Raw genomic sequence first — 7306 nt, 5'->3', positions numbered from 1 at the left:
TTGTTATTGAGGGCGAAGGGTTTGTCCTCAGCTGGTTGATTGTCGAATAGTCGGGGCTGCCGGGCCGGTTACCGATTTGCCCGGCCGGCTTGGTTAACCATTTGCCCGGGCCGGGTTGGTTAACGAATTGTCAGGTTTGGGCTTGGTTAACCATTTGCCCGGGCCGGGTTGGTTAGCGAATTGTCATGGTTGGGTTGGTTAACGAATTGTCGGGTTTGGGCTTGGTTAACGATTTGCCCGAGCAGGGTGGGTGAACACATTGTCAGGAGCGTGCGCAGTTGGTTCACGAAACTGCCTGTTCCGGGTTTCTAGAGCGTTGTCAGGCCCGGCCGGCCGGGTTAGCGGCTTGCCAGACCCAACTTGACGAAATTCAGTGCGGCGCGGGTAAACGGCGGGAGTAACTATGACTCTCTTAAGGTAAGGAGGGGGGCCCATGGGCCAGCAAGGAGTTTCTGATGAACCTCGGCCGGGACATTTTGACGGCGGGGCAAGAACTAGTTGTTATTGAGGGCGAAGGGTTTGTCCTCAGCGGGTTGATTGTCGAATTGTCGGGACTGCCGGGCCGGTTAGCGATTTGCCCGGCCGGCTTGGTTAACCATTTGCCCGAGCCGGGTTGGTTACCGAATTGTCTGGGTTGGGCTTGGTTAACCATTTGCCCGGGCCGGGTTGGTTAGCGAATTGCCATGGTTGGGTTGGTTATCGAATTGTCGGGTTTGGGCTTGGTTAACGATTTGCCCGAGCAGGGTGGGTGAACGCATTGTCAGGAGCGTGCGCGGTTGGTTCACGAAACTGCCTGTTCCGGGTTTCTAGAGCGTTGTCAGGCCCGGCCGGCCGGGTTAGCGGCTTGCCAGACCCAACTTGACGAAATTCAGTGCGGCGCGGGTAAACGGCGGGAGTAACTATGACTCTCTTAAGGTATATAAGGAGGGGGGCCCATGGGCCAGGAAGGAGTTTCTGATGAACATCGGCCGGGACATTTTGACGGCGGGGCAAGACGTCGTTGTTATTGAGGGTGAAGGGTTTGTCCTCAGCTGGTTGATTGTCGAATAGTCGGGGCTGCCGGGCCGGTTACCGATTTGCCCGGCCGGCTTGGTTAACCATTTGCCCGGGCCGGGTTGGTTAACGAATTGTCAGGGTTGGGCTTGGTTAACCATTTGCCCGGGCCGGGTTGGTTAGCGAATTGCCATGGTTGGGTTGGTTAACGAATTGTCGGGTTTGGGCTTGGTTAACGACTTGACCGTGCAGGGTTGGTTAACGCCTTGTCAGGAGCGTGCGCGGTTGGTTCACGAAACTGCCTGTTCCGGGTTTCTAGAGCATTGTCAGGCCCGGCCGGCCGGGTTAGCGGCTTGCCAGACCCAACTTGACGAAATTCAGTGCGGCGCGGGTAAACGGCGGGAGTAACTATGACTCTCTTAAGGTAAGGAGGGGGGCCCATGGGCCAGCAAGGAGTTTCTGATGAACATCGGCCGGGACATTTTGACGGCGGGGCAAGAACTAGTTGTTATTGAGGGTGAAGGGTTTGTCCTCAGCTGGTTGATTGTCGAATAGTCGGGGCTGCCGGGCCGGTTACCGATTTGCCCGGCCGGCTTGGTTAACCATTTGCCCGAGCCGGGTTGGTTAATGAATTGCCATGGCCGGGTTGGTTAACGCAGTTTCAGGGTTGGGCTTGATTAACGATTTGCCCGAGCAGGGTTGGCTAACGCATTGTCAGGAGCGTGCGCGGTTGGTTCACGAAACTGCCTGTTCCGGGTTTCTAGAGCGTTGTCAGGCCCGGCCGGCCGGGTTAGCGGGTTGCCAGACCCAACTTGACGAAATTCAGTGCGGCGCGGGTAAACGGCGGGAGTAACTATGACTCTCTTAAGGTTAAGGAGGGGGGCCCATGGGCCAGCAAGGAGTTTCTGGTGAACATCGGCCGGGACATTTTGACGGCGGGGCAAGACGTCGTTGTTATTGAGGGTGAAGGGTTTGTCCTCAGCTGGTTGATTGTCGAATTGTCGGGACTGCCGGGCCGGTTACCGATTTGCCCGGCCGGCTTGGTTAACCATTTGCCCGAGCCGGGTTGGTTACCGAATTGTCAGGGTTGGGCTTGGTTAACCATTTGTCCGAGCCGGGTTGGTTAATGAATTGCCATGGCCGGGTTGGTTAACGCAGTTTCAGGGTTGGGCTTGATTAACGATTTGCCCGAGCAGGGTTGGCTAACGCATTGTCAGGAGCGTGCGCGGTTGGTTCACGAAACTGCCTGTTCCGGGTTTCTAGAGCGTTGTCAGGCCCGGCCGGCCGGGTTAGCGGCTTGCCAGACCCAACTTGACGAAATTCAGTGCGGCGCGGGTAAACGGCGGGAGTAACTATGACTCTCTTAAGGTATGGAGGGGGGCCCATGGGCCAGCAAGGAGTTTCTGATGAACATCGGCCGGGACATTTTGACGGCGGGGCAAGAACTAGTTGTTATTGAGGGCGAAGGGTTTGTCCTCAGCGGGTTCATTGTCGAATTGTCGGGACTGCCGGGCCGGTTAGCGATTTGCCCGGCCGGCTTGGTTAACCATTTGCCCGAGCCGGGTTGGTTACCGAATTGTCAGGGTTGGGCTTGGTTAACCATTTGCCCGAGCCGCGTTGGTTAATGAATTGCCATGGCCGGGTTGGTTATCGAATTGTCGGGTTTGGGCTTGGTTAACGATTTGCCCGAGCAGGGTGGGTGAACGCATTGTCAGGAGCGTGCGCGGTTGGTTCACGAAACTGCCTGTTCCGGGTTTCTAGAGCATTGTCAGGCCCGGCCGGCCGGGTTAGCGGCTTGCCAGACCCAACTTGACGAAATTCAGTGCGGCGCGGGTAAACGGCGGGAGTAACTATGACTCTCTTAAGGTAAGGAGGGGGGCCCATGGGCCAGCAAGGAGTTTCTGATGAACATCGGCCGGGACATTTTGACGGCGGGGCAAGACGTCGTTGTTTTTGAGGGCGAAGGGTTTGTCCTCAGCTGGTTGATTGCCGAATTGTCGGGACTGCCGGGCCGGTTAACGATTTGCCCGGCCGGCTTGGTTAACCATTTGCCCGGGCCGGGTTGGTTAACGAATTGTCAGGGTTGGGCTTGGTTACCCATTTGCCCGGCCCCGGGTTGGTTAGCGAATTGCCATGGTTGGGTTGGTTATCGAATTGTCGGGTTTGGGCTTGGTTACCGATTTGCCCGAGCAGGGTTGGCTAACGCATTGTCAGGAGCGTGCGCGGTTGGTTCACGAAACTGCCTGTTCCGGGTTTCTAGAGCGTTGTCAGGCCCGGCCGGCCGGGTTAGCGGCTTGCCAGACCCAACTTGACGAAATTCAGTGCGGCGCGGGTAAACGGCGGGAGTGTTGGTTAACGAATTGTCAGGGTTGGGCTTGGTTAAGCATTTGCCCGAGCCGGGTTGGTTAGCGAATTGCCATGGTTGGGTTGGTTAAGGAATTGTCGGGTTTGGGCTTGGTTAACGACTTGACCGTGCAGGGTTGGTTAACGAATTGTCGGGGTTGGGCTTGGTTAACGATTTGCCCGAGCAGGGTTGGTTAGCGAATTGTCAAGGGTTCGGCTTGGTTAACGACTTGACCGTGCAGGGTTGGTTAGCCCATTGTCAGGAGCGTGCGCGGTTGGTTCACGAAACTGCCTGTTCCGGGTTTCGAGAGCGTTGTCAGGCCCGGCCGGCCGGGTTAGCGGCTTGCCAGACCCAACTTAACGAAATTCATTGCAGCGCGGGTAATCGGCGGGAGTCGCTTGGTTAACGTTATGGCCGGGCCAGGCTGGTTAATCAATTGTCCAGGCCCGGTTGGTTACCCAATTGGCCAGGCCGGGGTGGATAACGAATTGGCCAGTCTCGGTTGGTTAACCAATTGCCCGGGCCGGGCCGGGTTGGTTAACGAATTGTCCGGGTCAGACTGGTTAACGAATTGGCATGTCCGAGTAGGTTAACGAATTGCCAGAGCCAGCTTGGTTAACGAATTGTCCGGCTGGGTTGGTGCACTCATTGCCAGGACAGGGTTGTTTAATGAATTGTCCGTTCCCAGTTGGTTCACGAATTGGCAAGGCCAGGGTGGTTAAGGAATTGTCCGGGCCAGGTTGGTTAACGAATTGCCCGTCCTGGCTGGTTAACGAATTGTCAGGGTCAGGTTGGTTACCGAATTGCCATGGCCGTGTAGGTTAACGAATTGCCAGAGCCAGCTTGGTTAACGAATTGTCCGGCCGCGTTGGTTAACGAATTGTCCGTTCCCAGTTGGTTCACGAATTGGCAAGGACAGGGTGGTTAACGAATTGTCCGGCCGGGCTGGTGCACTCATTGCCAGGACAGGGTTGGTTACCGAATTGTCCGTTCCCAGTTGGTTCACGAATTGGAAAACCAGGGTGGTTAAAGTATTGTCCGGGCCTGGTTGGTTAACGAATTGCCCGTCCTGGTTGGTTAACGAATTGTCCGGGTCAGGTTAGTTAACGAATTGCCAGGGTCTGGTTGGTTACCGAATTGTCCGGCCGGGTTGGTGCACTCATTGCCAGGACAGGGTTGGTTGACGAATTGCCCGTCCTGGTTGGTTAACGAATTGCCAGGGTCTGGTTGGTTACCGAATTGTCCGGCCGGGTTGGTGCACTCATTGCCAGGACAGGGTTGGTTGACGAATTGCCCGTCCTGGTTGGTTAACGAATTGCCAGGGTCTGGTTGGTTACCGAATTGTCCGGCCGGGTTGGTGCACTCATTGCCAGGACAGGGTTGGTTAACGAATTGTCAGGGTCAGGTTGGTTAACGAATTGCCATGGCCGGGTAGGTTAACGAATTGCCAGAGCCAGCTTGGTTAACGAATTGTCCGGCCGGGTTGGTGCACTCATTGCCAGGACAAGGTTGGTTAACGAATTGCCCGGTTCCGAATGGTTAACGTATTGCCCGGTCCCGTTCGGTTCACGAATTGCCCGCCCGCTGATTGTTAACTTTTCGCACCGGCGGGGGATGGCTTGGGTAACGAGCCTCCAAGATCTGTCGGTTAACCATTTGCCCGGTGGCAATTCGTTAACCAAGTCCGCTCCGGAAGTCTGGATGGGGGTCGGATTTGCCGGCCGAGGCCGACCCGGAGTTCCAGAGGCTCGGCCGCCGGGGTCAGATTCGGCCGCCCCTTTGACACATGCAATTTCTGTACGGGGGCATTGGCGGGGTTCCTGCAGATATATAGGGAGGCCGTTTTCACGAGTTGTTGAAGTATTCGGTAGATGGCACCGGCCTCCCCAATTGGTTAACCCGGGCCACGCGGCAGCTTTTCCGCACGATTCCGAAGATTGCCGGTATGGATTTTCGGACAAATACCCAATTGCGGAAGTCTGTCAGCGGGACCTATTCGCAGGCCCATGCCGGCCGAGGGGCGGCATTTTCCGTTTGACTACCGGTGCTCCGGCCGCCGAATGGAAACCTTGCCCGAATGAATTTCTGACAAAGTCCCGAGGCGGGAGCCAGTAAGGGGACGTATTCGGCGGGCCGTGCCGGCCGAGCGGCGGCATTTTCGGAGGGACAACCGCAGGTCCCGCCGTCGATCCGAGACCTTGGCTGAAGAGTCGAAAGTAATCTAAGTCCCGACTCGGAAGTCAGAATGAAGGCGACTTCGGGGCCCTCCTGCCGACCGAGGCGGCCGATCGACGGCGGCACTACCGGAGGGCCGCCCGCCGAGCCAGCCGCGTGCCCTCGGCGCCACGCCGGTTAACCAATTGCCGTCGGAAGCCTGTGAAGGTCGGATCTGCCCCGTCGGGCGGGCCCGAGGTGCCCCGCGACCGGCATGAGCTCCGGGCGTCGTGCCGCCGGTTTGACACATGTCATTGTTGCACGGTCTGTCGCGGCTCTGGTTAACGAGTTAGGCCCGGAAGTCACTATGGGGGTCGGATTTGCCCAGCCTGGCGGGGCCAGAGTGCGACCTTCCCGGCAGGACTTCCGGGAGGCATCCCGCCGACTTGACACATGCAATTTCTGTACGGGGGGATTGGCGGGGTTCCCGGAGATTTACGGGAACACGTTTTCCAGACACACTTAGCAGGGTGACTAGTGGTACGGTTGACACAGTGCAGAGTTCTAAGTGAGCCTTACTCAATTGTGACTCAGTAAGCGGGAGGCCGGGCGAGCTCCGACTTACAATGATAAAAGCTTTTTTTCGCTATTTCCGAAAAAAATGACAAAGTCCAAGAACGCAGCGGGGGCTGCGGACAGACAGAGTCTGAGCGCGGACCGCGGGCGGCGGCCGGCAGACCGACGGTGGCAAAAGCTTTATATCGATCCGAAAAGCAAAGAGGCATTGTGTGTACCAAGACGGAGAAGGGACAAGCCTGCCGCTGGTGCCCTCGCGAGTGTCGTCTGCGTTAGACCTCTGTTCCCCGATCGATCCGGCTTGGTCGGTCCTACCTTTGGGAGAGGCCGAGTGGAAGCGACGGTCTCGACACGTGCGCCGAACTTCCGTGCTCGGCTCGTTACCATCTCCGGAGGTGGGCAGGTGGGTCTGCCGCGGGGCGGCCCGATTGCCGACCGAGGGCTTCATGCTTTGGGCGGAATTGACGTTGGGCATTCGCACGTTTGCACCACGATCGATTGACGGAGTCTCCCGCCGGCGGACGGGACTGCTGTGCGCATAGATGACGGGGGCCGGTCGAACGACCGTCGACCATCCCGAGAAGGCAGCTACACCCACGCGCATATACCTAGGCGGTGAAGGTGCGGACCTCACCGGCGCGATCGACGGGGTGGGATGGCGAGGCGTTCACCGGCGCGGCGTTAGGCCCTGGGCCGACGGAGGCGAGCGGCGACCGTCGACCGTCCTGAGAGCCAGCTCGGCGGAAGGGTGCGGGTGCGGACCTCACCCAGCGACGCGGCTCGATAGGGGATGGCGCGGCACTGCGACGACAGACATGGCCCGAGAGAGCAAGGGACGGGCGCGCCGGCCGCAGCAGCACTCTTTCGCGCCGTAGGGGCAAGGCGAAAGAGTCGGGAGAGTTCCATAGGCCAGAGTGGCAGGGAGATGCCCGGTTCAGCCTGACTCAACCGAAGCGTTGATCCTCGGTCACCAACGAGAGGAAGGAGAGGCTCTGCGCGCGCGGTGCTACCGACTGACGGCCGGCCGATGTGCGATTTCCAGAAGGTCGGGCGGCACCCGCGCGTTCCCTCCCCGCTCCAGCAGAGGCCGGAGACGTCCGGTCGCCAGAGCGGTCCGCGTGCAGCCTCCGGTTCCGCGAGAAGGCTAGTGTCCTCGGGACGAGGAGAGCCTTGTGAGCGGTCCGGCGGGCGGTGCAGCAAATTGTCGGTACGTTTCTCGGCATTGTCATATACGAATCC

This window comes from Mobula birostris, unplaced genomic scaffold, assembly GCF_030028105.1.
Source record: "Mobula birostris isolate sMobBir1 unplaced genomic scaffold, sMobBir1.hap1 scaffold_3125, whole genome shotgun sequence".
In the NCBI taxonomy this organism is placed as follows: domain Eukaryota; kingdom Metazoa; phylum Chordata; class Chondrichthyes; order Myliobatiformes; family Myliobatidae; genus Mobula; species Mobula birostris.
This window is presented reverse-complemented; position numbering follows the sequence as displayed.